Source organism: Telopea speciosissima, chromosome 8, assembly GCF_018873765.1.
Source record: "Telopea speciosissima isolate NSW1024214 ecotype Mountain lineage chromosome 8, Tspe_v1, whole genome shotgun sequence".
In the NCBI taxonomy this organism is placed as follows: Eukaryota; Viridiplantae; Streptophyta; class Magnoliopsida; order Proteales; family Proteaceae; genus Telopea; species Telopea speciosissima.
In genome coordinates, this window is record NC_057923.1 from 51,733,326 (window position 1) to 51,760,022 (window position 26,697).

At 38.9% G+C, this 26,697-nt stretch overlaps 1 long non-coding RNA gene across 1 annotated transcript; it reads left to right on the plus strand.

The window, feature by feature from the left end:
* Positions 1 to 10,682: 10,682 nt before the first annotated feature.
* On the plus strand, positions 10,683 to 26,182 carry LOC122672900. The gene is made up of 3 exons (XR_006334506.1): positions 10,683 to 10,696; positions 24,766 to 24,769; positions 26,036 to 26,182. It is a non-coding gene; the product is annotated as an uncharacterized LOC122672900 (long non-coding RNA).
* The last annotated feature ends 515 nt before the right edge of the window (positions 26,183 to 26,697 follow it).

The window sequence follows — 26,697 nt, forward strand, 5'->3', positions numbered from 1 at the left end:
CTAGTGCGGTGGTATGTTTTGAAAATAGTTTGCAGAATAATTTAAAATAGAAAAAGTTACATGATTAGCAAAGACTAGAGTGAACCTTTCACTGAAGCAGATATCAAGACATAGATATCTTGTATGGACTCAGAAAGGGGGGAAATTGCAAAATTGGAAAGAGATTGGGTCAATCTCCCCAAAAAAATCTTAGAATAATGAGTAAAGAGTATAACAATAACGGTTTCTTCCCAAGAATAGCCATTAACATCCTCTCTTGAATCATTATATAAGCACCCATTCTCCTCATCCTTCAGGGCAGCACTCTTCGAATTTGATAATTCAGAAACCAAGAAGACACCACAGCCAAAGAACCCAAAAATAAAAATAAAATCAGCGATGACAAAGTCTTCTTCTCAGGCTCTCCTCGTCGCTGCCTTTTTCTTCTTTGGCCTCCTTGGGTTGGCCTATTGCCATGACTTAGTTGTTGAGGGAAAAGTGTATTGTGACACCTGTCGTGCCATGTTCGAGACCAGAGTAAGCAAACCCATGGCCGTTGCACCAGTGAAACTCACATGCCGAAGCCTTGAAGACGACACTATCTCACACACCGTGGAGGACGTTTGCGACGGGTTCAGTACATACAAGATCTCCTTGGACGGTGAGCACGAGGAAGATATATGTGGGATGTCAGTTTGATCGAGATCTTCTACGGCGTGCCTGCCCAAAGCGGCCAGAGCGGAGCAGACCATGTTGCGCGCGCAATGACCTCCTTACCCCCTGCCCAGCGCCTTGCCCGAGTGGGGGTAAGGCGGTCATTAAGCGTGCGACATGGTCTGCGCCGCTCTCGCCGCTACGGGCAACGTGCCGTAGGAGATCAGTCAATTCGGCACATACAAGTGCTCTATTTATGTTTATGGATATAGACAGTGAGCATCTTGGAATCCCCAAGGGGGTGTGAAATTTGGGCTGTCCTATGGGCAAAATGGTAAGCTCACACCCTATTAAGGGTATATTTGTCATTTTAAGGCATCAATGGCCAACACGTCAACAACTAACGATAATGCTCTAACGGCGTGGGGCTGAGTGTAACAAGTACCCTGGTCAGGGTGTATATTTTGAAAACACAAGGGGTTGTACTGTATTTAGTATATACCTTAGGGGATGGCAGGGTAATTTTCCCTTTAAAATATTAGTAAATAATTATATTTTAAAATAAGTTTTGAAAAGTGGTTTAACGTTCAATCATTGATCAAGATTTTCTGAATAAGTTGTTTTGACGGACTAGGGTGGTGATAATAATTAATTCCATACCTATAGAGGTCTGCTGTGCGATGTTAAATAGAGGTATTAAAATGCAATAAAACTATTATTTTGGGGGTCTATTTGGGAAAAAAGAACTCTGTGGGGGAGCATGTGTTGTGCGTATAGACATAGAAGGAGCAAAATGACCGCTCCACTCCCATAAAGGCAAAAATCTCCGCCTTGTTGATGCTTCAGTGCATTCTCCTATTGGCCTTCGTGCGCATGCATGTGCCACACTCCCCCCACAGAGAACTCTTTCCCATATATTATATTAAACTCGAGATGCATTTATGAGTAAACAGTTTTATTTACTAAGATTGGGTTAGACTAAAAAATAGTTATGTTCAATAGTTTGAGTTTGACTCACATAAAGCTACCTTGATTGGATCACCCAATAGGATCCCACCATTTGGCATATAGACTTATAACAGAGATTAGGATTTGATGTATTATAAATAGGCAGCAAAAAGGAGGTGGAAAGTGGGGTTGGCCATAGCAAGAGAGGTGATCTACATAAAAACATCCCTACTGTAAGCAATTGACTTGTGGCAGAAGACTGATCAAAAGAAGGAATTGGGCCATAGCTGGAAGGAACCGTTAGGAAACAGGTCCATCGACATTAGCGCTCTAATAGAACTCAAACTCTGTGCAAGGAACCAACTCCCCACTAGCAGAGTTGTACTGGGATTCAGACTCTCCACCACCCGTGAGAAGATAGAGTATGCTTCCCCAATTGAGTGGGGGCATGAGCGGGTTAACTAAATTCCCTAAGGGGAAATGACTCTTCCTCCAATTAGGACTCTGCAACCGCCTATCCTTTATATGGTAAAGGAGGGGCCTAAAGTAGATTCATTTGACAACTATATCTCTTTCTGTTTTTTCGCTTCATACTTACTGTTGCACGGATCTGACAAGAATCGGAGAGTCCCCCTTCGGAGTCCGCTCCGGGTCTCTCTTGTGCCTTCCATCTTTTGTATGTCGTCGACATCATCAACTTAGTTAGATTCCAACAGCAACAAGAGGCTATTAGTTTTCCTCTTGCAATTTCTGCTGCCATCCTCTCTCCTTCTTGTAGCACACTCTCTTTCTTCTATCTCCCTCCTTTGTGTGAGTGCTATGGTTTTATACCTTGGAGTGAGAAAACGGGTCTTTACTTATGGGTTCCAATTCAAAGGTTGATCGAGATCTACCCATTGAATCTTTGTAAGGAGTTTTGTGTTCAAATGTTGTGTTCCTTTGGAGGTACTATGCTTGTGGGAAAAGGTAACCTTAAATGCCCTCTAATGGATTGTTTGAATGCCCTAAGCTCCTAACGAGTTCTCCTTCGAAGGTTGATCAAGATGTACCCATTGAATCTCTAACGAGTCTTCTATCCAAGTGTTGTGTTCCTTTGGAGGTACCATGCTTGTGGGAAAAGGTAACCTGAAACTCCCTCCAGTGCATTGTTTGAATGCCCTAAAGTACATCAAGTAAGATCGATGGTTATAGATTTTTGATTTGGCACTCTATATCGCCAACAATACTACCTTTAGGTCTAGGTTCAAACCAAGCTTCCTCTCACTGCAATTAATAGAATTAAATATTTTTTTAGGAATTTGGGCTAGCTCATTTTCAGGCAAGGTCAAATTGGATTGAACATGGATGATGTGGGCTAAGGCTGAGATTTCTTAGCCTAAGGTTGAGTTCAATTGCTCTGCACATACATGTGAGAGATAACCAACTGTCTAATTTTTGGCAGTTACATGGTGAGGAGGGGTATTTATGGAAACAAAAAGTCTATGTGGTTGCCTCTCACTTGTATGTGCACCTGCACGTACGTGCAGAGGATCCAGTCTCCTTAAGGTTTGCTGGGAAGGGTCAAGCCTGGTTAGACATTGGTAGCCTCAAGCTGGGCTTGGGCTTCGAAACATGGCCCAACCCACCCAAGTTGTTACCTTTAAGTATAATGTTTTAGGTTATGGTTATTTTTCCTTTTCTCGAGTTTTGCCATTTGAAGAGGCCTTCTTCCATGGCTTCAGCCTTCAAGTATTTACACTCCTATCGAGTTGACTCAATTTCATCAGTGAATCCGAGATCAAACCCACAAAAACAGGCTTGACCTAATTGCTCATAAAAAAACTCTTGGATCCTTAGTTGACCTATGAAGGATCGAAGGTGAGCGCTAGGATCTCTTATTCCGTTAATTTTTTCTGATTTCCATTTGAATCCAGATGGGAGACGAACATTGGGGAAGAAGCACATCCCTTCTGCATCTATGATTTTCTCTTCTCCTGATTTGACATTCCTAAAAGCTTGTTCAAGCTTCTGAACTGTCTCACGAATAAATTTATTTTCAAAACTTTCCACACTAGGTGGAGGATATGATCACATGATCTCTGATTAAAGATATATATGATGGATTGGGGTTTGACAATATTTAATTAAATGCCCCAAGAGAAAAAGAGGTGTTAATCAAAAAGTTGAGAGATTGAAAGCAAGCCTGATTGCAAAAGGCTACACCCAAGAGGAAGGGGTGGACTATAATGAGCCATTTTCACCAATGACAATGATGAAATCCATTAGGACTTTGTTATCCATTTTCACACACTTTGATTATGAGATCTGGCAAATGGATATGCAAACTGCATTCCTCATGGATTTCTTGAAGAATAAATCTATATGCATCAGCCAGAAGGGTTCTTTACCATTGGTCAAGAGAACAAGATGTGCAAGTTGCTTAGGTCCATTTATGTACTAGTGCAAACATTCAGGAGTTGGAACATCTATTTTGATCAAGTAGTCAAGTAGTTTGGCTTAGATCAAAACATTGATGAACTATGCATTTATAAGAAGGTCAATGGGAGTACGGTATGTTTTCTAGTATTGTACATAGATGACATATTGCTAATGGGTAACGATGTGAGAATGTTATCTTTTGTGAAGATATGATTGTCTACTATATTTTCAATGAAAGATTTAGGCAAAGCCAACTACATCATTGGAACTAAACTTGTGAGAGATCACAAGAGAAAGATGTTCGACTTTTCACAATCCATCTACATATATAAGATTCTGGCTATATTTAACATGGAAAATTCCAAGAAAGGAAATGTTTCTTTCAGACATGGAGTTAGTTTATCCAAATCCTAGTGCCCTCAACCTCAAGAGGACATTGAGGAGATGAAGAGAATTTCATATGTGTTGCCGTTAGAAAGCCTTCTGATGATGTGTGCGTCTTGTAAAGGGAAAGAAGACACAAATGAGACCCAGAGCGGACTCCGAGGGGGGACTCGCTGATGCCTAAGTCAGTCCGGCTCATAGATAAGTTGTCAGAAAGGGGTACGGAGAGAGCAGTAAGTTCCAAAAGTCAAAATGGTTTTACCTGGGTCCCCTTTGTTCTTTTATACCTGAAGCGGTTATCGAGGTGGTAGATAACTTCCCTGCTTCCCATCTTCTGACACGTAGCGCTAGTGGGATTTTGTTATCTACCTTAATGAGGGGGGATGTCTCCTAGTGGGGAACGAGATTCCCTCTTATGCGTTGTTGGTTTTAACAGCTCCTTGAATCATGTTTTGAGTTAGTTGCGTGCCCCCAAGGCTAGCTCTGTGACACAAGTCGAATGATCCCTCTCGTGGGTTACTTGATGAGATCTTGCCGCGTGTCGGCTTCTTGTTGGCTAGTCATATTAGGGCGTATCAATATACCTTAATAGTGGGAAGTTTCATGTATGCCATGTTATATACTAGACCAGATATCTACTATTCGGTAGGGATTGTGAGCTGATATCAATCCAATGCAGTATGGGAACATTGGACTGCTGTGAAGAATATCCTCAAGTGTTTATGAAATATTAAGGATCATTTTTTGGTCTATGGCTGATTAGATGTCAATAATAGGGTATATAGACTCAAGCTTTCAGACCGATAAAGATGACCGGAAATCTACTTCTAGCATGATATTTATGTTGGGAGGAGGATCAATTATTTGGAGGAGCACAAAGCAAAAATCTACAACCGATTTTACCACTGAAGTTGAGTACATAGCAGCCAGTGAAGTAGCCAAAGAAAGTGTTTGGTTGAGAAAGTTTCTGACTGACCTCGGTGTTGTTCTTGATCTTGTGAAAGGGCCTTACTGTAATAACAAAGGGGCTATTGCGCAAGCAAAAGAGCCTAGGGCCCATTAGAAAAATAAACACGTGCAACGGAAGTACCATCTGATTAGATAGATCATTCAGAATGGTGATGTTGCAGTTATGAAGGTTGCCTCAGAAGACAATGTGTCAAATCCCATGACTAAGGGTTTGTCACCTATAGTTTTTATGAAACATGTAGAGAGTATGTGTGTAAAGCATATGAGAAATTGACTTTGATGTACAAATGGGAGATTGTTAGATTATGTCAATCAAACCTGATTAATTTGGAATAAATAAATTTAATATTATTTTATTGCATGAATTTATTTACGGGCTTATAAGTTTGTTCTATTGATTTCACCCAAAACGGTTCTCGACTAGGGATAGGACCGAACATCTGTTCATATGATTGTTACATTGTATGTCACTAGAAAAGTTGTTTTCAGGGGCATAAATGTAAGTACACATAATGTGTGTATATAGAAAAGACTATAGTATAAATTCTCACATGTGTTACTTTTTGTCATATTAAGGAGAGATGTGTACCCGTCACCAGTGACCCTTTGACATGAGAGATCCTTATCATTATGATGTTACATTGCAAGTTTTGGTACACCAATTGTTGATGTCACATGGGTTATATATCGATGTGTTGGATTCGTGATTGTGCATCGTGATTCGTGAACGAAAGAGGTGCTCAACATGGAATCCACTATCCTTAATTGGAGAATATTAAGTAGAATGCATGTGATTAATCAAACAAAAATCAGGATCCAATGACAATTTTATAAATTGTTTACAAAATTTATTTTTTATTATTAAACATATTAGTATATTATTTTAAATTATGTTTTAATCGCATTTTTGGATTATACATAAAATATCACAAAGTCCCTTTTAAGTTCTACCTCTTTCCTCTTTAGAAGTAAGTTGGAATGCAAGTCAAACTACTCATCACCAACAAGTTTCTATCTCTTTGTTGCTCAAGTGTGGAAGAACTATTATCTAGAGGAAAAATTACACTTGTGGTTCTCAGGTAACCTATGTTTACCGTATCAATTTTTGTTATGGGAAGATATCTCAAACTTGAATGCAAATGTAAACTATCCGATCCAAATTTCGCTGCAAATTCGAGTAACCTCCCTCTTAGAGCTTTCTCAAAATAAATGTTGATGGATCAAGTCTAGGGAATCCGGGGTGAGCAAGAGTTGGTGACATCTGGAGAGATTCTCAACACAATATTATCTTTTGCTTTGCTTCTGGAATTGGGCATGCCTATGCATGTGCTGTTGAAGTTATTGCAATTAGGAAAGCTCTTTAGCTGGCTCTTCAACAAGGCTTGGATAGGGTTATCATTGAAAGTGACAATCTTCTGCTCATAAGCATTCTCTCCGATAGGATTCAAGCCATTCCATGGCGAGTGAACCTATTTTAATGGATTGCTAGAGGCTGGCATCAAGATTGCTCATGTCCAATTCAGCCACACTTTACAAGAAGGGAACTTTGTGGCTAATGGATTCATAGGAACGTATGCAACCCTTCAGTCAGATCTCTTTTGGTTAAATTCCTGTCCCTCTTTTGTTTTTTCATGGTTGTTCATAGACCATTATAACTTTTTCGTTTCTGTATATAGTTAAAGGCATTTTTTACAAAAAAAAAAAAAAGATGAAAAAAACAGAATATTACTTAGATCCACAAGATAAGAATGGAAATTACAAAATAAGTATGTTTCAAATTTGTTTTACGTCTACTACTTTCTATTTTAAAAAGATTTACTTAACCCCCAAAGTTGGTTAGTACTCATGTCACGCTAGAATAGAATAAAATAAAACTTCCAAAATTGCCCCAACCTCATTTAATTATTTTAAAACCTGTGAAATCGGATGAAAGTGCACCTTAATTGTAGGAGTAGAAATCAAAGCGGCTATTATCCCCTAAAAAAAATAAAAAAAGCAATATCATCGAATCCAAAGGGTTTTGTCCAAAAAAAAAAATTCCAAAGGGAAGTACATCTTAATTGTTGGAATAGAAAACAATAGAAATAAAAAAAAAAAAAAGGGATGGTTCACCCACCATCCTAAGGTTCACCAACCCCTCCTAGGGTTTTTGTATGTTCCAAAATACCCTCCAATACTTATTTCTGCCCTCTTCTGCCCTACGGTGAATGGGATCTCATTCATAGTTGGTGAAAGAAACTCGGTCGAAGAAAAGAAAAAAAAATAAAACAAAACAAAAAACAAAATGAGAGAAACAATAATAATAATAAAAAAAAGGTAGCGAAATTGCGTGTGCCCCTTCTCTCATTTTTTCCATCGTGGTTTAAAATAGATTTTTTAGTCAATTTTGAAAGTTCATTTTTATTTTATTCTTGCGTGGCATGAGTATTAACCAACTTGAGGATTGAGTAAATCTTTTCAAAATGGAAAGTTGTGGATATAAAACAAATTTGAAACCTACTTATCTTGTAGGGGTATCCAAAACACCCGGCCATCCCGATCCAGCCCTAACCCGTCCTGAGCCCGGACAGGGCTAGGCCGGGCCTATGTTCTAGACAGGGTCGGGCTAGGTTTAGTATTTTGCTGGCCCTGGCAGGGCCGGGCCGGGCCGGGCCTATGTTCTAGACAAGGTCGGGCTGGGTTTAGTATTTTGCTGGCCCTGGCAAGGCCGGGCCTGGCCTGGGTTGAGGCCTTGGCCCTGGCAGGGCTAGCCCGACCTTGTATACATAATATATAATCTATATAATGGGCTTTGTTAAGTGGGTTGGGGCTATGTATTCATATATATTATATGTACAATGGGCTTTATTAAGTGGGGCTATGTATCCATATACATTATATGTACAATGGGCTTTGTTAAGTGGGCTAGGTCAATGTGTATACATAATATATATATGTTAAGTGGCTTGGGGTTTTATTATTTGTTAAGTGGGCTCACTGGGTTGTTCACTATTCAGGGCCAATCAGGGCCGGGCCGGGCTTGGGAAAACCCTGCCAGGGTGGGGCTGGGCTTGGTTTAAGGTTAAGGCTGCCAGGGATGGGTTAGGGTTAAGGCCAACCCAGCCCAGCCTGACCCATTGACACCCCTATTATCCTTGTAATTTCCGTTCTTATCAAGTAGATCTAAAAAATTTATCCCCAAAAAAAATTGATCGTTTCAGGGGTTGTGTTCGGGTCCAAACTGCACACAAAGGGAGACAAGCGTACGTGGCATATATTTATTGGTTACAATCTATCTTGATGGGAATACTAGGATTCCTCTCTAATAACCATCCAATAACCTTCTCCTATTGCCACGTTTCATGCCAATTAACAGAGACTTAACTTCGTTTCCCTTATTTATTATTATTTTTTTTACCCTTCTCCTCTCTCTCCATCTTTTATAGGAATCCATAAAAAGTCATTCAGTTGAAATAGGTATTCAAGATTAATATAAAAAAAAAATTAGGTAATTAAAATAGAAATCTTTAAATTATATCCCAACAGACCCAACCGCTTTAAAACTTTACATACAAATAGTTAAAGTTTACGAGCTTGTTTATCATGGTCTAAGGTATTATCGCATCGTTCGTGATATGTATCGGTATCACCATGGTTTGAGGTATTGGTATCATATCGCTCGTATCAAAGCGATATGTAACAGTTTTGGTAGTGGCCGATGCCAATATTGGGCCTACATCGTATCGGTGACACAATACAGACGACAAGTGGTAAAACAGTCAAATATCCTCTTTTAAAGCAAAATTAGGGGCAATTTTGTTAGATACGGCCGATCCTTGTCGATACTGTAGCGGTATCAAATTGGTTTTGCAAGTGACTGATGCCTGATCCAATACCATGCATTAAAACAATGGGTTTTAGTAATTGATATCGGTCTCTACCGATCCAGATCGGTTAGGTTTACTCTTGCTTCCTTGAAAAAAAATAGATTTTATAATTTAAATTTTACACTTGTCTGTACTGGTCCACCAAGATGGGATCAACCAAGAATCAGTATTGGTCTCAACCGATATTGATGCGAATTGGCCGATCCGATACCAATTCTTCAAAACATGATCCCGATTTTATGTCGATACCGTGTTGGTGAAATGATACAAACAAAAGGTAAAATAGTAAAAAAACTATTTTTGTTTTTTTAAAGAAAATCAGGTGGTAAGCTTATCCGATACAACTGATCAGTGTCAATGCCATATCGATATCGTATCGGTTTTACGGGTGATTGATACCCAATCTGATTCATGTGATCAATATCCGATCCGATATCATACACAATAATTTCTTCACCATCCTTCTGCAAGACCAAAGCTGTAGTTGTTCTTCAGAACCAATGGGTCGATGTTTAGAGGGAGGAAAAAGAAAAAATAAATACATAAATAAGGGAAAGTGGAAACGGATGAGTCTCCGTGACTTGATATGAAACATGGCACGAAGAGAAGGTTATTTATTGGAGAGAAATCCTCTTCAGAGGATCCGGACTCAATACTTTTCAGAAAGGGCAGTTGACGAGTGCAGTAAGGGAGGGAGGCATCTCTTCATCATTTCCCTTACGATCCTCAATTCGTCACTGAAATCTGAATCCCACCCTTTCGGCCGTTCGACGTGTACTGTGTACCGGCATTAAAGAAATAACTTCTTCTCTTCTCGGTTCCAATTTGCATTCCCACCTTTCACCGCTAACCGACGGTATTGTTCGTCCGTCCAGGTTCAAGTAGATTGAACAGCAGTGGTACATGGTGAATCGAATCGTCTTTCATTTGCGTGTAATGAAGTAAGTTACTGTTTGCGTTTTTAGATTTGGGATTTGTGTTCTTCGTGGCACTGGGGAACAGGGCCGGGTAAGGAACTAGAGGACATAATTTTCCGTTCTTCTTCGTCGTTAATTTGCACAATCCTGATGATTTTATTTTTGTTTCTCTTTAGTTGCAGATTACTTGAATTATTACATCTTTACGATTCATTTTTCAATTTCATTTTATATGATTCCATTTATCTGTTTGATTTTTTTTAACTGTATTATACTAATTCTTGAGAATCAACTTCAGTAATGCGTTCTCATGTGATGTTTTGTCGAATTGTTGAATCTGTTTTTCACTCTCTCTGAAGTTTCTCTTCTGTGAATCATTTATTGGGATCAGATTTCAGGTGCTCGATCTTCTGTGCAACAGATGACAGTTTGCTTAAATATTGCCCCTGGAGAGAAATCTCTGCCACCAGAGCATTTCCTCCAGGTTGTGGAAGAAATAATCTATGTATTAATTAGCACAGACGAGCACCTGAAATCTCTTTCTTCTGAAAAAAGGCAATAGTGTTAGCTGTGGAAGAACCATTTGGAAGGCGAGGCCTTCTGAGAGAAGACAGTAAGTAATGAAGCCAATCATGCTGGAGAAGAAGTTCGGGATGGAAATGCCTGCAGGCATTCTCTGATGGGTGCTTCAAACTGTCCCTGCAAACAAGGAAAACTGGTGGCTATACATATAACTCAACTAGTGCTATTGGAATAAAATGTAAAGAAGCATAAACTCATGGAAGTGGGAAAGTTTGTATCTGCTTTGAGTAAAAATAAACATAAGACAGAATTCGGGAGGATTAACTACATAGAAGAAAGTGTCTCCTAAAGGAAATGTTGCTTACTTAGATTCAGGTGAACTTGTTAGTTGTTACCATGTATAAGAATGATAATGTAGGGCATGACAAAGAAAATGAAATTATAATTGATGGCTGCAAAACAATTGTTTCGCATGGCAGAGCCTTTAAGGTTCTCAATTTGTTAAGGAATATTTTGAAGGAAGAAGGAAAAAAGTCCAAAAAGCGAGGAAATTCAACCCATCGGATTGATTTGCTAGCATATGAAAGTCTAAAGAAATAACATATGTGGGATAACCATGAGATATCAATCTTGGGTTCAATCCCAAGGGTTACAGTTGGTGATATATTTCAGTACAGGGTGGAGCTCCTAGTTGTTGGCATCCATCGCCCCTTAGAGTCTGGTATAGATTAGTTAAAGGAAGGAGGAAAATTATTGCCACAAGTATTGTTGCATCTGGAGGTTATGACAATGACACGTCTGATCCTAATTTCTTAGTTTATAGCGGTCAGGGCCAAATCAATGAAAGGAGATAAGTGACCCAAGGGTCAAAAGCTCAAGGGAGGAAACCTAGCTAATACTTAAGAACAATATTAATGAAAAAAATGTTGTAAGAGTTATCTTTTGATCAAAAGAATTGCAAGACTCTGTTTTCATATATGCTCGGGGAAAGATAGTTTCATATTTTGTCTACAATGGGTTTTACTTGGTGGAGAAATATTGGCTAGAAACAAGCAATTTCGGGACTTCTATCTTTAAATTTCAGTTGAGAAGAGTTTCAGGAAGTCAAATTAAGGGGAAGAGTTTCAGGAAGTTAAAGGTTCATTTAAGAAATAATCGAAAGAAATAGGAACTACATAAGTGTATCTATTACTTCGGTTCTTCCAACTGTACTGGCAGGCTATTACTTTTTGATTGACAAAAAATTATTGGACATGCTCTATGTAAATAGTAATGCCTACAACCAAAGTCCAAAGTTTGGATATCAGAAATTTAGAATTCTATGTATAGAAAAGCATCATAAAAGGAAGAGAATGCTTTATATTTGCAACAAAAGTTAAGAAATGTAATAGATTTGAGGACTTACGGTGAAAAATGGAAATATTACAGTTTAACAAAATTGGGTGATTTTCCAACAATTTTTATCAAGAAGTTATAGCCTGTCAGTACAATTGTAAGAACAGTAGTAGTAGATATGCTTATCTAGTTCCTATTTCTTTTGATTCTTTCTTAAATGAACCTTCGACTTCGTGGAACTCTTCTCATCTAAAATGTACAGATAGAAGTCCTAGAATCGTCTGTTTCCAGCTAATATTTCTCCACCAAGTAAAACCCATAGTAGGAAAATCTGAAACTATCTTTCCCCGAGCATAGATGGAGTCATAGTCTTGCAATTCTTTCGATCCAAAGATAAACCTTACAACATTTTTTCATCAATGATGTTCTTAAGCAACAATACTTGTGGCAATAATATGTCCACCTTTCTTTAAGTAATTTATGCTACACTCTAAGGGGCGATGGTGGCCAACAATTAAGAGCTCCACCCAGTACCGAAATTTATCACCAACTTCAAACCCAGGGATGGAACCCAAGATTGGTATCTCAGGGTTAACCCAGATATTTGTTTTTTATAGACACTCATAAGCTAGCATATTAATCCGATTGGTTGAATTTCCTTGCTCCTTCGACTTTTTTCTCTCTTCCTTTAAAAAATTACTAAATAGATTAAGTGTCTCAATGGCTTTGTCATGTGAAACAATTGTTTTCAACCATCAATTACATTTTCATATTCTTTATCACGCCTTACATTATCATCATTATGCTTGGTAACTAGTTGAGCTTGATCTAAGTAAGCAACCTTTCCTTTAGGAGGCACTTTGTTCTTTGTAGTGAATCCTCCCAAATTTTATGTTTTATGTTTCTTTTCATTCAAATGAGATATTGTTACACCCCACTTTCGTGTTGTGATTATTTTATTATCTTACTTGATTTTTATAGATATTTAAATGTCATTGTTTTTTATAATATTTGTGTAATTATTGGTTAAACATCATCATTCTATTATATCTTTAATGGTATTTATATTGTTCTAATGAGTAGTGGTAGAATTGTAATTTCAAGCATTTCCCATGATATAAGAGTATATGATTTCTGATATCTTATGTTGTATTATATACTATGGTTTAATGTATTCATTAGCTTGTATTAATACCTAATGAAATTGTGTGAATAATATTGATATAGTAGATGTTCTTTTATATGGTATGAGGAGGTTTGGGTCACTTTAAGTCATGGGTGGTTCAACTAGGACTACAACAAGGTCGGGTTGGGCCGAGCTTTATAGAACCCTAGTCAAACCCTAAGTCCCCTTAGCTTGGCCTAGGCCCGACCCAACCCTGACTCAGGGTCAGAAAAATCTAACCCTGACTCGCCCTCAGGGTCGGGCCGGGCTGACCCTAATTGGCCCTGATCATGGGAAGGGGGAAGGAAATGCATAGGCTAGAGTGGGCTGGGGAGAAAATTATCAATTTTACATCAAATAACACTATAATAAAATGTATTATATCACTTATTGTCTTCATATAATATATATTATATAACAAAATGTGGGCGATGTTTAACGTTTATAATATATATATTATATTAGTATATATTTTATAGTATAACTTAAAACAGGGTCGGGTCGGGCCGGGTCATGCTTAGCCTAAGGCCTCAAATCTAGCCCGACCCGACCCTAACTTAGGGCCAAAATTTTCCAGCCCTAACCCGCCCTTAGGGCCAAATATCTCAGCCCAGGCGGCCGACAGGTCCAAACTTGCACCCCTAAGTTCAGCCCATGGTTTTGGTTCAAGATTGGATTCAATTTCACTTGAGGTTTTGAGTTTGTTTAGTGCTTTAGGTGAAGGGTATTTTGGGAAGTGAAAGAGGTAGGTAAGCTTACATGAGATTCTATTGGGTCATTTTTAGTTTCTTTTTTGTAAAAATTGGGTCATTTTTAGTGGAGGCACTATTTGGGGAACTATTCACCATGGGTATATTTGGAAGTTCATTGAGGATATAAAATATTACAAATGGAGGCATTATGGTTGAATTAGTTTAGTTAGTTGTTAGTTTTTTCTATTTTTGAGTGTATTAAGATTTAATTTGAAACTAGAGTCATGTCTATATAATAGATCACTGTGGATTAAGCTGGAGAAAGATTCTTTTCTCTGAAGAAGGAAGAAGGAAGAAGAAAAGAAGAAAGAAAATAAGAAGAAGAAGGAAAGAGAAAGAGAAAGAGTTAATTAGAAACTAGAGAAAGATTATTTTCTCCAAAGAAGAAGACAAGAAGAAAGAAGAAAGAAAATAAGAAGAAAAAGGAAAGAAAGAGAAAAGCTTAAAGGATCCATTATTTTGAGTTCCTATGGTGTTGATGTTGGTAGAGTCTTCTTACTAGGAATTTCGTTGCATGCATGATCAAGACTTCAATATAGGAATTTATTGATGTTATACCCGTACCCTAGACCTAAACTAATTTTGGGACTTGTGTGGAGGTACAGCCCCTACAACTGTCAATCCTAGTGATTTTGGATAGCAGTAGTTGATTCCAATTGACTAATGGTACGCACACCAACCTCGATGTTTGGATCCACAATTTCACATGTTGGGCATCATACTTTATAGTGATTAATCATTGGTGAAACACCCTGAAAATGGGTGGAAGAACTGGAGAAAAATCCAGCTGAACCATGCCACAATAAGGAGCAGGTTTATCAGAGTTGGCTGATCAAGACCAACCGGCAGTGATCAGCTGACAGGTGTGGACAACACAACTAAATGAGATTGTGGCTGTGAGACCTAATGAATTGAGGATTTGTCCTGTCCATTTGATGACCTCATGTACTTTGGGGAATAGCCATGATTCCATGCCCAAATTGGAACCAAGGTGGTGGACCACTTGGGTTTAATTTAAATGAAGATTGATGTTGTTTTAAATTATGAAACCCCATGCCAAACAGGCCTTAAGTGCCTGGGCCTATAAATTTAATACCTTGATCCATTGTCGATTCAATAATTGTTTATTATTGAATTAATAAAGTGACTGGACTGGACGAAAGAGGATCGATCTATGATGTTGCTAGATTATGGTAAGTTTTCCATGTATCTATGATTTTACATGATTTATCTTGAGTTTTGGGCATATGTATGATTGATGATCCTATATAGACATTTATGTTAATTTATAGCCCATGATTTTATTTTATGGACTATTATGGTTCTATTTCATAGACTATGGTTAAAGATGAGATATATGTATTTATGTGACCTAGATGTATGTGAGACATTATTAGGTTCACTTATGATTATGGTTTAATGTTGGTTCATGATGGTTCAATGTTGTGGTTCAATATAAGTGATCTCAGTCTAGTTCATTACTAGGCTAAGGAACTAAGGGCATAATAGAAAAGACCCTAAGTATAACCCATAGTGATTCACTATTGGTTGAAGTATTTAGGATATAGATTATTAGCATGGTTTTATGGGTATTCTCTTGAGAAGTCCAAGTATTTACAAGTTTGTCACTGAGTATAACTATTCTTTATGGAGAAGTTTATTATCACAAGAAGGTAATTTCTTCACCACTTCACCAAATTAGGGTAAGAGAGTGAGAAGAGTGAGGGAAATGGCTTGAAGATGATGGAATCAAGCTAGAATTAGTGGAATGAAAGCTTATAATTGAAGATGGAAGTGATTAATGAAGGATTAGAGCAATAGAATGTAGAGGTGAATTCATTCAAGGGGTTTTGAGGTATTATAATATTGATTTTCATTTGGTTTCACCATAGGTAGCTAAATCATGATTTGGTTTCATAGATTGTTGTTAGAATAGCTTAAATTAAGAGTGTTATTGGTTGTATTTGATAGATGTTGCATTCTAGGAGGAGTTTATCCCCCTTTTTGGAAGGTTTTTAGGAGATTTTCAAGGTAAAAGTCATGAAAGTGATTTGGTTTTGTAACTAAGTCATTTTAGTGTAATAGATGATTGATTCACAATCTATATGATATGTTTTGCTAGAACCTAGCTTGAATTGAAAGGATTTCATGTTTCTATTAGGTTTTTCAAGTTTCTATTCGGTTTAGAACCGCGGTTATGCGGTGCAAATAAAAAACAAATCGGAAAGAGAACCTATAAAATCAAAATCGGATCATTTTTTTATGGTGCGGTTCGGTTCAATCATAAACGGTCGGTTCCGGTTCCAATTTCAGTTTCGGTTCCATGTTGACACCCTTAGATTATGGTTAATTATTATATGTAATTATTAAAAGTGAGATGAATTGTAGGGTAGGGAAAAATTGAGAAGTGGGGAAGAAGGTAGTTAGGATTATCTGTGTATTTATTGATGAATAAAGAAGTTGAAAGAGAACTGAAAAATTATTAATTTAATGTTTATCTTGAGAGAGGATTGACGGCCTTCAAATTGCGCCAAGATGCCCGGCTTCGTCGAAGCCAAATCTCTATATTATCTCCTATCTTTTCTCTTATTTTCTATTTTCTCTCCACCAAGATTCACGCTAGGGCGGCAAGTTTGGCCCAGTCGGCCCACACTCGCCCTGGCCCGCCTTGAGCCCGAACAGGGCCTAGGCTAAAGATTCCTGGCCCTGAGGGCACTTTAGGGCCGAGAATTCTTGGCCCTGAGTTAGGGTCAGGTCGGGTCAGGGTTGAGACCTCGGACTTAGCCTGCCCTGATTTGGCTCTAATTTTGAACCCTGATTTTGACCTTGATTTTGGCCCTAATTTTGGCCTTGATTTTGTATATGCAAAACAGCAAAAGTGCTTCTTGATACCTTACAATCCTAGTATTGATCAAATTTTACTGATGTTAGAATAAGCTTAGAGGACATTAAATAAGGCAAAAGGGTTGTTTTCTGGGCTTTCTCAAGTAAGGACTTTGAGGGATCAACTTTAGTTATCAGAAATAGTGACTCTTCAGGTTGGGGGAATAAAATTATGTAGACTTGATGTGTACAATTTTTGTACCTTATTTGTTTATTGTGTTATACTTCGTGAAGAAAATTCTTTATTTATCAAAAAATAGAAATTATGATACGTGTGATCAAAAAATATAATTATCTAAATGGGGCCTAACCATAGTACCTATGAAAAAGAATCATAATAAAATAACCAGATTAATGTGAATCCGTCCCTTTATAGTGTTGTTATATAAACATCCAGTTATTTTAATTTGCTTATTGAAGCAGGAGCCGAGTGAGGGGCATGAACTGTGGGTTTGACTAATGAAGGAGGTCACTAGAGGTTTATTACATGTAACATTTCACATGTTGGTAAGTTAAACCATTTTTGTGCTAAGGTCAGGGTTAGGGCTAGTGTTAGGGCCAGAGCTAGTGTCAGGGCCAGCGCCAGGGTCAGAGTCAAGGTCAGGGTCAGGGCCAATAGGCCAAGCCCATCCCAATCAGGGATCTTGGCCCATCAGGGTTAGGGCGGGCCTAGGCCCAGCTAAGGGGACTCAGTGTTGGGCTAGGGTTTTAAAAAGCCCGGCCCAACCGGACCCTGTTGTAGCCCTAATTCTCGCACATAACAAATGGCATCGAGCCAGGCACGACGAAGGAAATCGACCATCCCGGGTCTATACGGGAATATCCTCCTCTGTTCAACAATTTAAAACAAGAGTGGTGGTTGGAAGAGATGTGTTCGGAGATGGACCGTCTCATATCCGTACGGGATTTTTGTCAGGTTCTTCAAGCATTGTTGGACTGACGAGTTTGTGGGCGTAACATTGACAACGGCGGAAGCAACTTGGGAATTACCTCAACAAGATTTGGGATCCAGGTGGAATAATTTTTAATTTTTATTTGTAATTTAGTGGACTTGAGGACAAGACCAAATTTTAAGAGGATGAAATGTTATGTGTCGGTTCTTACTTAGGTGTGGATATTTGTTGTGTAAATGAGAATGATTATACTACTAACTGGACTAAAATCCTCATGGCAAATCAGGCTCTCTTCAAGAATTTGAGGTTGTATTGCTTGAACCTTAAGACTTTTAAGGTTTTTTTTTTTGGTTGAAAACCTTAAGACTTTAAGGTTACAATCAAGATGTAACCCAACCAATCTTCATTTCAACATAATTTTCCCTTTAATATTTATGGGAGAAACTACTTGGGCCAGCAAAAATATTGAAAGGGTTACCGTGTAGAGGGCAATGATTAGGTCCCCCAGTTTTGCACAATCTGAAAAAATTTAAGATTTATCTAAGATACATGTGATTGTAACTGTGTGCAATCTAGAGATACCATCTACATAATGCAAACTAAGAACCATTCCCTATTATTATTGTTGCCATTGCAGTTGATGTTATCATCTTATCAACAAATATTTTAACTATTTGGGAAAAATAATGCTAATTAGTCGCGTGATTCCTGCACGTACACACAGAATCATATGACTTTACTGTCCAGCCCCCCTAGTAAAATAAAGCATTTCACTCAAGTAGATCAACTTGCACTTCCTATCCTGATCACCTGATCACTGCATGACCAGACAACGATCACTTGTTTCTATTATTTTTATTATTAACAAAAAATATTATCATTAAAATGCATACTATGTGCTGGTTACATGCCTAGCTTGTTGGAGAATAATTTCTTAATTAACCGTTTGGTCAATTCTGATATGGTGGGAGTGCTTTCACAGTTTCTTTACTTTATATATATATATACACGTTTCCTTTTGTTTTTCTTTGCTTGTCATGGTTCATCCATAGAGGACGGTTCACCCACCATCTTAGGATTCACAAACGCCTCCTAGGATTTTAGTATGTTTCAAAGTACCCTCTCCCGCCCCTCGGTGAATAGATCCCATTCACCGTGGGTGGAGGGAAACTCAGTCCAAAAACAATAGTGTTGAAACTAATCTGGTCGACACTCATTTACTGCACATGTTGTTCAAGTGATGCTAAAATTTTGTGAACTAGAGATTCCAAAGTTACTGTTAAGAGTGAAATAGGGCCTGGTTTTTTTAAACTCTAGCCCAACCCTGAGTCCTTTTAGCTCAACCCAAGCCCAACCCGGCTCTAGGTCAGGCTGAAATATCTCAACCCAGGCCAGCCCGGCCCTGATTGACCTGATCGGGCCACGTTGGGCTAGGTTGGCCCTAATTTTTGCTAGGACCTAGTTGGCCTTGATTGACCTGTCTCATGTGATTAAGTATTGGTTTGTTTCATACTCAATTGACTATTGCACTTTTCTTTGGGTTAAGAAACTTACTCATTCTTAAAATTTGAAATACTTTTAGTTCAATAGATAATTAGCTTTTTTTTTTTTGGTAACTGTAGACACCACATTTTGACACCTTGGAAGTGTGTCTAGGCAATGATGGTCAAAGACGTAACTCGTGTGGTGACTGAATGGCAAGAATTACCAAATTACCCCGACCCCACTTTTTGTAACCAACTGTCCAAAATAGAGCTTAAACCCCTAACATAGTCGTATTTAACCATTTTAAGTCCACATTTGAAGTTTCACCCAAATCCAACACCTTTCATGAAAATGACCGTTTTGCCCCTGGCACGGTTCTCGGTATCTGGACCATCCGATTTAGTCTGAAACACTTTGGATGACCTCATTTGGTCATATTAAGCTTTCACGTAAAGTTTTGGCCAAATCGGGTAACTTTTGTGAAAAATGACCGTTTTACCCCTGGCATGGTTCTTGGTACCCGAGCCACCCGATGTGACCTGAAACCATTTGGATAACTTTATTTGGTCATATTGTGCTTACATGTAAAATTTCATGTAATTTTGGTATCATTTGGACCTTGATTGGTGTGAAACACCATTTATGTGCTTTCCTCGATATCCATGCCATTTTTAGGCAAAATCCAGCCATATCTACCATACGGATGGAAAGTAAGGGTTGAGACCTTCGCGGCAATATGTGGCGCGTCAAAATTGGCCACATGGATTGGGAGATATTAGCATTTGAACGTGGACCTTTAAAATGGAATCTTTAAATGGTTTATTAAAAAATAAATAAAATAAAAAAAAGGTGGGTCAAACTGAGTTGACCCGAACCGAGTCAAACCAGTCTGACCCGGCCCAGCTGGACTGTCGGCAGGGGCCAAGCCCCCACCATTTAGGCTGAGCCACACATGGCCCCATGCCCACTTGCCTGAGCCAGGGTAAGGCTGCACCGGCCTAGGCTGCCCAGCAGGCCTGAGCACAAGCAAGCCCAGCCAGCCCATCACTCATCTTATCCCCAGCCATTAAGGCCCCAAGGGTCTTTGAGACCTTTCCTCGAACATATTTTCTCCTATAAATAGGAGGCCATTTGGAGGGTCTAGAGACAGAGGAAAATTAATGAAAAATTACCTTCAGGTAGTCCTTGATCCCCTCTTTGCATCCATGATTTTATTATCCATAGGTTATGCTTCATTAATGATATACAATTCCGTAAATACCCTTTCTTCACCACTCTTGCCATTCGGGGTAACCACACTTGAAGCGGTTTTTGGAGGTTTCCGGCGATACTTACGGTAAAAAAAAGGTTACTCAAGCTGAGCCCAGACACTTCCACGCTTCAAGGGTATTTTTTCATATTTTTTACTTATTTCTAAGTATTTGTTTTTATTTTCTTTACAACAAAGGTTGTTTTTCAGTTATAAAAATGTTAAAAATAATTTAAGACTGATAAAAATATGAAATTTTCAGGGACGATGCTTGTCACTATGTTTGACATTCATTAATTTTATCAACCTCCAAATAATTTTTTTTGTAACATTTTTGCCTCTGTAAAGGATTTCAGATTATGTAAAATCTGAACATGTGGGTGGGTATTTGGACAAAAGTATTATGACCATGTTAAAGATCATGTTTTTATTAGTGGGAATGGGCTCTGGTTTGATCCAATTCGGATCTGTGATGGGGATTTTGTATTTTTCTTTGTTTTTCCTTCTTTTTTAGCATTTCAGAAAATATTAAAAATAATATAAATGCATAAAAATTCACAAAAAAATTATGGAATGCATATTTCATCATGATTGATTTTATGGAATCATTATCCACTGACATGCATGTTTGATAGTTTTTATACATTTCCCACCTCATTTAGGGGTATAAATGTCATTTTTCTAATTATAATGAAAAATTCTGGAAAAATAGGAAAACAAATTTTTATGCATGACATGCTGTTTTAGAATGGCTTAGGATGTTTTCATATGCATACGTGACCATCATGCTTGATAGATATGCATACAAAGTCATTTGCGTCCTCCAGGGGCATTTTGGTAATTTACCAAACGTGGGCCTAGGCTATCATTCTGGAAATATCATTTGGTGTGTTCAGTCATTTTAGGATGTTTAACATCACTTTCGATGCCTACAATGATTCTAAGTGTCTTTTGACACTTTTGCCATTTTGCCCTTAGGGGCATTTTGGGCATTTTGTGACCAAACTTTGCTTAGGACCCCGGAAAGGCTCCTGTTACTTTTGCCGCATGTTTTAACATTTAATAAACATGTTTTAAGCATAAGTCAACATTTTCATGAATTATCATGCATTTTCTACATGTTTGCCATAACAGGGGCATTTTGGTAATTTTTACCACCCCACATTTCCTTGCCATTTCATGTGCTCTTGATGATCCAAATGCATGATGTTAATGTTATTTAATCATGTTTTGCTTATTTACAGCATTTAAATATGATTTCATGCATTTGTACATATTTTGGCCCTTTAGTGGCATTTTTGTAATTTTGGCTATTTTGGCCTATAAGCTGTTTTGCTTATCAATATAATTGTCCTTCTCCATGATATAATTAGACTTGGTTTTCTTTGTTACAGTCAACCATGTTTTAGACCATAGAGTTAGGCTTTCTAATTTAGGTAAAATCAATTAATTAGTTTAACTAGGATGCATAATGTACATAACCATCTAGCCTAATGATAGTAATTAGGATTAAAACATTAATCTTAATTAGCCTAACTAGGCTCATAAATTTCAATCAAGATAATCAAAAATCTTCAAAAAAAATTAGTTTAATTAAGTGCATAATATGTATAACACAACAACACACAACAGAGTTTGGTCTAGGAAGACCGGCCGTCAGCCGGGCGGTTGCTGGGTGCCTAACACCTTTCCAGCCCGTAATTTGACACTTACCCAGAGATCTAGGGTAGACCATCCATTGAGTCATTGGAGTTAAATTAGCGCCCCTTCTACGAAGGAGGGGCACCATTCATGGGTCCTAGACCCTAAATCTAGGTGGCGACTCCCATTTTCCATTTTCTTTCTTTCCCCCTTGGTGCACGCCCAGCGACCCTCTGTCCGCCGCGCCTACAGTGGCGACTCCACTGGGGACTGTCAGACTTCTGATTTGACCACATTTGTTGTATACTTGTTGTGTTGTACATAATTGTTTGTATATATTGTGATTGTACTAATTGCATCATGCATCGTGCTTGAAGTGAAGTCAAACGACGAGGGTACTCCCTGTTGTGCCTCTACCCCCGGGGAGGTGGGATACATCATACTAAGTACTCTGAGATCGGATGATAGCCACTTCCTGCATCACCTTTGTGCACATACTCACTGCATGGAATCACTCAACCTCGTGGTTAGTCGTTGGAACCCATGTGTAGTCATGGGTAATCCGCGGCGAAGCCACAGCCCTTGATATCGTACCTCTGGTATATCAAAGGAACTACGTACTGTCGACTCGCTTCGTACATACGAGTGATAGGTATATCGGTTCTGTCAAGGGTGACCTTTTTTCTCCTATAGCCTACCCTATGCATGCATCATGTACTGAACATAGACCCAATGCGTAGGAGCGCCACAATTGATTGTACTTTGTCTGCGGTCCGTTTTGGAATTCCTTCGCAGCCGATTTTACTGGTTTCAATCTCCCATCTACCGATGGATGAATAAGGATTTAACTTTAATGCTAAGGCATTAGTGTTCATAACTACATCAGTGTTGGTTTTTATGTCCACAACACAAGATTGGAACTGTAGGGTGATGCCTACTCCTCGATAATCAATCCAATGTGGCGTAGATCTCAACCTGGTAAAGGTTCCACATTTGCTGTCTCGGTGTTAGGGGAAAATCCGAATTTATCCACCACCAAGTTTTGGGTGACTGTCTCAAGGTAGTATTGCCTGCATGGAAATTCTTGTTTAGACCACCTTGATTGATTTATCATGAGAGAGTTCACCCAATTTGAGTGTACTTTTCTCCAATATGCCTTTGAGTTGGTGGCATTCTTTTTTGGACTAACTTTTGTATGTTCAAATCTCGTTGTACATGCTTACTGTCTATAGTCATGTTCAGAAAGGAGAGTTTATCTGCTACCATCTCATCACTTCGTCTTTTTCAAGGCACTATTTCAAATCTAGGGGGAGGGTCTCACTGAAATTCCACTCTTTCAACCTTTCCCACTCATTCGAGGTACCATTTCTTGTGAAAGAGAGCCCTGGGTTAGGGATTCCACTACAGGCAGACTTGTCAAAGTTCCTTCTTTGCCTCCGTCAAGTATCGCATTAGAGAGTTCAAAAAGTTCCAACTGTTCAAGCAGAATGAGTGAGCATGGTGATCCCTCGTCCAGTTGGGAGACGATGGAGAATAGATTAATGGTCAAATTGGAACAGATGATGGTCAACATGATGGCCACTATGAGGATACAAGAGAATCCTGAGCATACACCAAATGCTCCTATACAATCAAACCCTCTTTATCCTCCTGGATTCTCCCCGTATCGGTCTACTCCTCCAACCTAGGCAGTTGATGACGAGGACCAAGTTGTAATCGATTCCACTCCTACCCGATGAACACATCAGAGTCAACAAGATAAGACTTGGGAAGATAAGTTTTATCAGTTAGAACGCACAATCCGAAATCTGAAAGGAGTTGAAGATCAAATCATTGACACTGATGGATTATGCTTTTTCCCCAATGCTATACTCCTTGATAAGTTCAAGTGGAAATCTGATAAGTTTGATGGTAGAGGAGATCCTCGTACCCACTTGAGGTCTTTCATTGGCCAGCTGAAGTCCCGAGGTTTCACAGATGAACAGTCGGGGCAAGCTTTTCAGTTTTCATTGATCGGTGCTGCTCATCGTTGGTTAATGGCTCTAGATCCATCTTCAATCCATACTTGGGAAGATATGATGAAGGCTTTCTCCCACCAGGATTCCTACAATACTGAGGTGGAACTAACTCAACGAGAGTTAGAGACAACAAGGCTACTTTCTGACGAAGGGTTCACTAGCTACCTGAAAAGGTTTCGTGACAAAGCAGCTCAGATGTGGGATCGACCCAGTGAGCAAGAGCAGGTCGGTATGCTTATGAAGGAGTTGCGGCATCCATACCGTACATACATATTTGGACAAGGCATCACCACTTTTGATAGCTTGATTGTTGCTGGCTAGTAGGTTGAAGATGCAATTCATGAGGAGAATCTCCCACAAGGTAGCAGATATCAAATAGGTTCGCCAAAAGCTAGCAATAGCTCAAGACCCCCTCAGCCAGGAATTCCAGGAGTTAATACAATGGCAGTTGTCGTTCCCCCGTCTCCAGCCTCATCCCTGAGGCCATCACCACGCACAATGGGGCAAAACATTACTCATCCTTCCCATCATCTTAGAAGACAATTTACGAATCTGGGAATGCCCCTGGGGACACTCTTTAGCAGCTTGCTTGAAGCCGGTTTGATTGAGAAGGCGGAACCCATTCCTCTTTCGGATCCAAAACCGAAGTGGTATGACCCAAACTTATTCTGCCATTACCACAATCAGAAGGGTCATGCAACTGACAATTGTACCAATCTCCGACATGCAGTGCAAAACTTGTTGAATGCGAAGAAGTTTGAACTCTGTCCGAAGCAGGATAAGTAGTTCTCTTAAGCAACAATGTCAGGCCCAACAAGGGCGTTTGAAGGTTTTGGACATCATTAGCTTTTTGACACAGAAGTTGCTGGAGATGGAGGAAACAGTTTCTCACCACACATCTGTTGATCCACCCTACTGTGAGTGTCTTTATCAATTGAAGTTTCCTAGATGATTATGTTCATCCCATGGGGTTGCTTTCCTTACCTGAATGTTTTGGCCATGTCTGGGCCTAAGTTCGTTAGTGTTGTAGAAAGTCGTGTTGTAGAAAGTCGTGTTGTTGTTCTTTCTTTTTCTCTATGTTTTCCACCTATGAAAGATGTTACCTTTCCTTCTTGGTGTTGTGTCAGTCCTAGTGAGTTTGTGTCTGATGTAACCTTTTTTAGCTTTCAATAAATAGCTTCTTTTGAGTATATTGTTTATTCTCATTTTTTTTCCCTATATTTTGATGATGAATCTTGCGACGGCCCGTTGCCTAACTTTCTTGAAAAAAAAAAACAAAAAAAAAAACTCATCAACCATTCATTGTCCATTTTGGGTGTCAAAGTATTGATAATAAAAGATCTTGAGCTTTCCATACATCTGATCCCCTTCCAATGAGAGTGGAGCTTAGAAGGGATTTCACCGCATTGAACCTATTAAGGGAGGCCATCTTCGACCGCTTGCTTTCCCAAAGAATTCAGAAACATTTGAATCCGCTAGTTCCCCTGTTGTGCCTTGGCATTTTTTTTGAAAGCTCATCTCAGCTTACCTACAACCCATTATCCAAATACCCTCCTACTTGTAGCATGTCCCCATATTTTCTAGGGTCTGATCAGGAGAAATCTCTGTGTTGAAACCTAATGTCACAAAGGCAATGAGGCCCCCAGGAATGAGAAAAGAAAAGATTTTCAAAACCCAAGCCGGTGCAATCTCAAAAAAAAAAAAAAGCAAAAAAAAAAAAAATGTAAAAAAGGAAAAAAAAGAAAAAAAGAAGACAGAATCAAAGATCAATGAGATGCATCGGTTTAAGTGACATTGGGAAAGATCTTGCAAGTAACCATGGGGCAAAAGTTTCCAATCTTCTCAATTAAGCCTTTGAGGCAAAATTGCCAATCTATTCAACAAATCACAGGGTTAGAAACTTCTTGATTAAACCTTTGGGGCCAGAAATGCGAAGTTTTTAGTTAACTTGTTGGAGCCAAAATTATCAAATTCTAGTTAGACCCTAGGGGCATATTTGAGCTATTACCATCTTTTGCAACCAAGTCCAAAGCTCCATTACAACCTGCTAAGTCCTCCTAGGCTAGATACGGTGAAGTTTTCTTCGACAGCTTCGAGCTCACCCGGCTATGATGAAACTTAATTATCAAGGCTTTGACACCAACACATCATCAGCACGAACTACGTTTGACCTGATTTCTGACTTGGGATACGTAGGCAGCTTTCAAGCTCGGTCACACCACCCATTACATCTTTCCATTAAACCTCTTTTTTTTTTAACCATCATCAAGCATGAACTACGTTCGACCTGATTCCCAACTTGGGATACGTAGGCAGCTTTCAAGCTCGGTCACACCACCCATCCCATCTTTCCATTAAACCTCCTTTTCAACCATCATCAGGCATGAACTACGTTTGACCTGATTCCCAACTTGGGATACGTAGGCAGCTTTCAAGCTCGGTCACACCACCCATCACATCTTCCATTAAACCTCATTTTTAACCATCATCAGGCACGAACTACGTTCTACCTGATTCCCGATTTGAGATACGTACGCAGCTTTCAAGCTCGGTCATACCAAACATCATTTTCACTTCATTAACCATCATTGCCACATTACCCATCATTTTGGGGCTTCA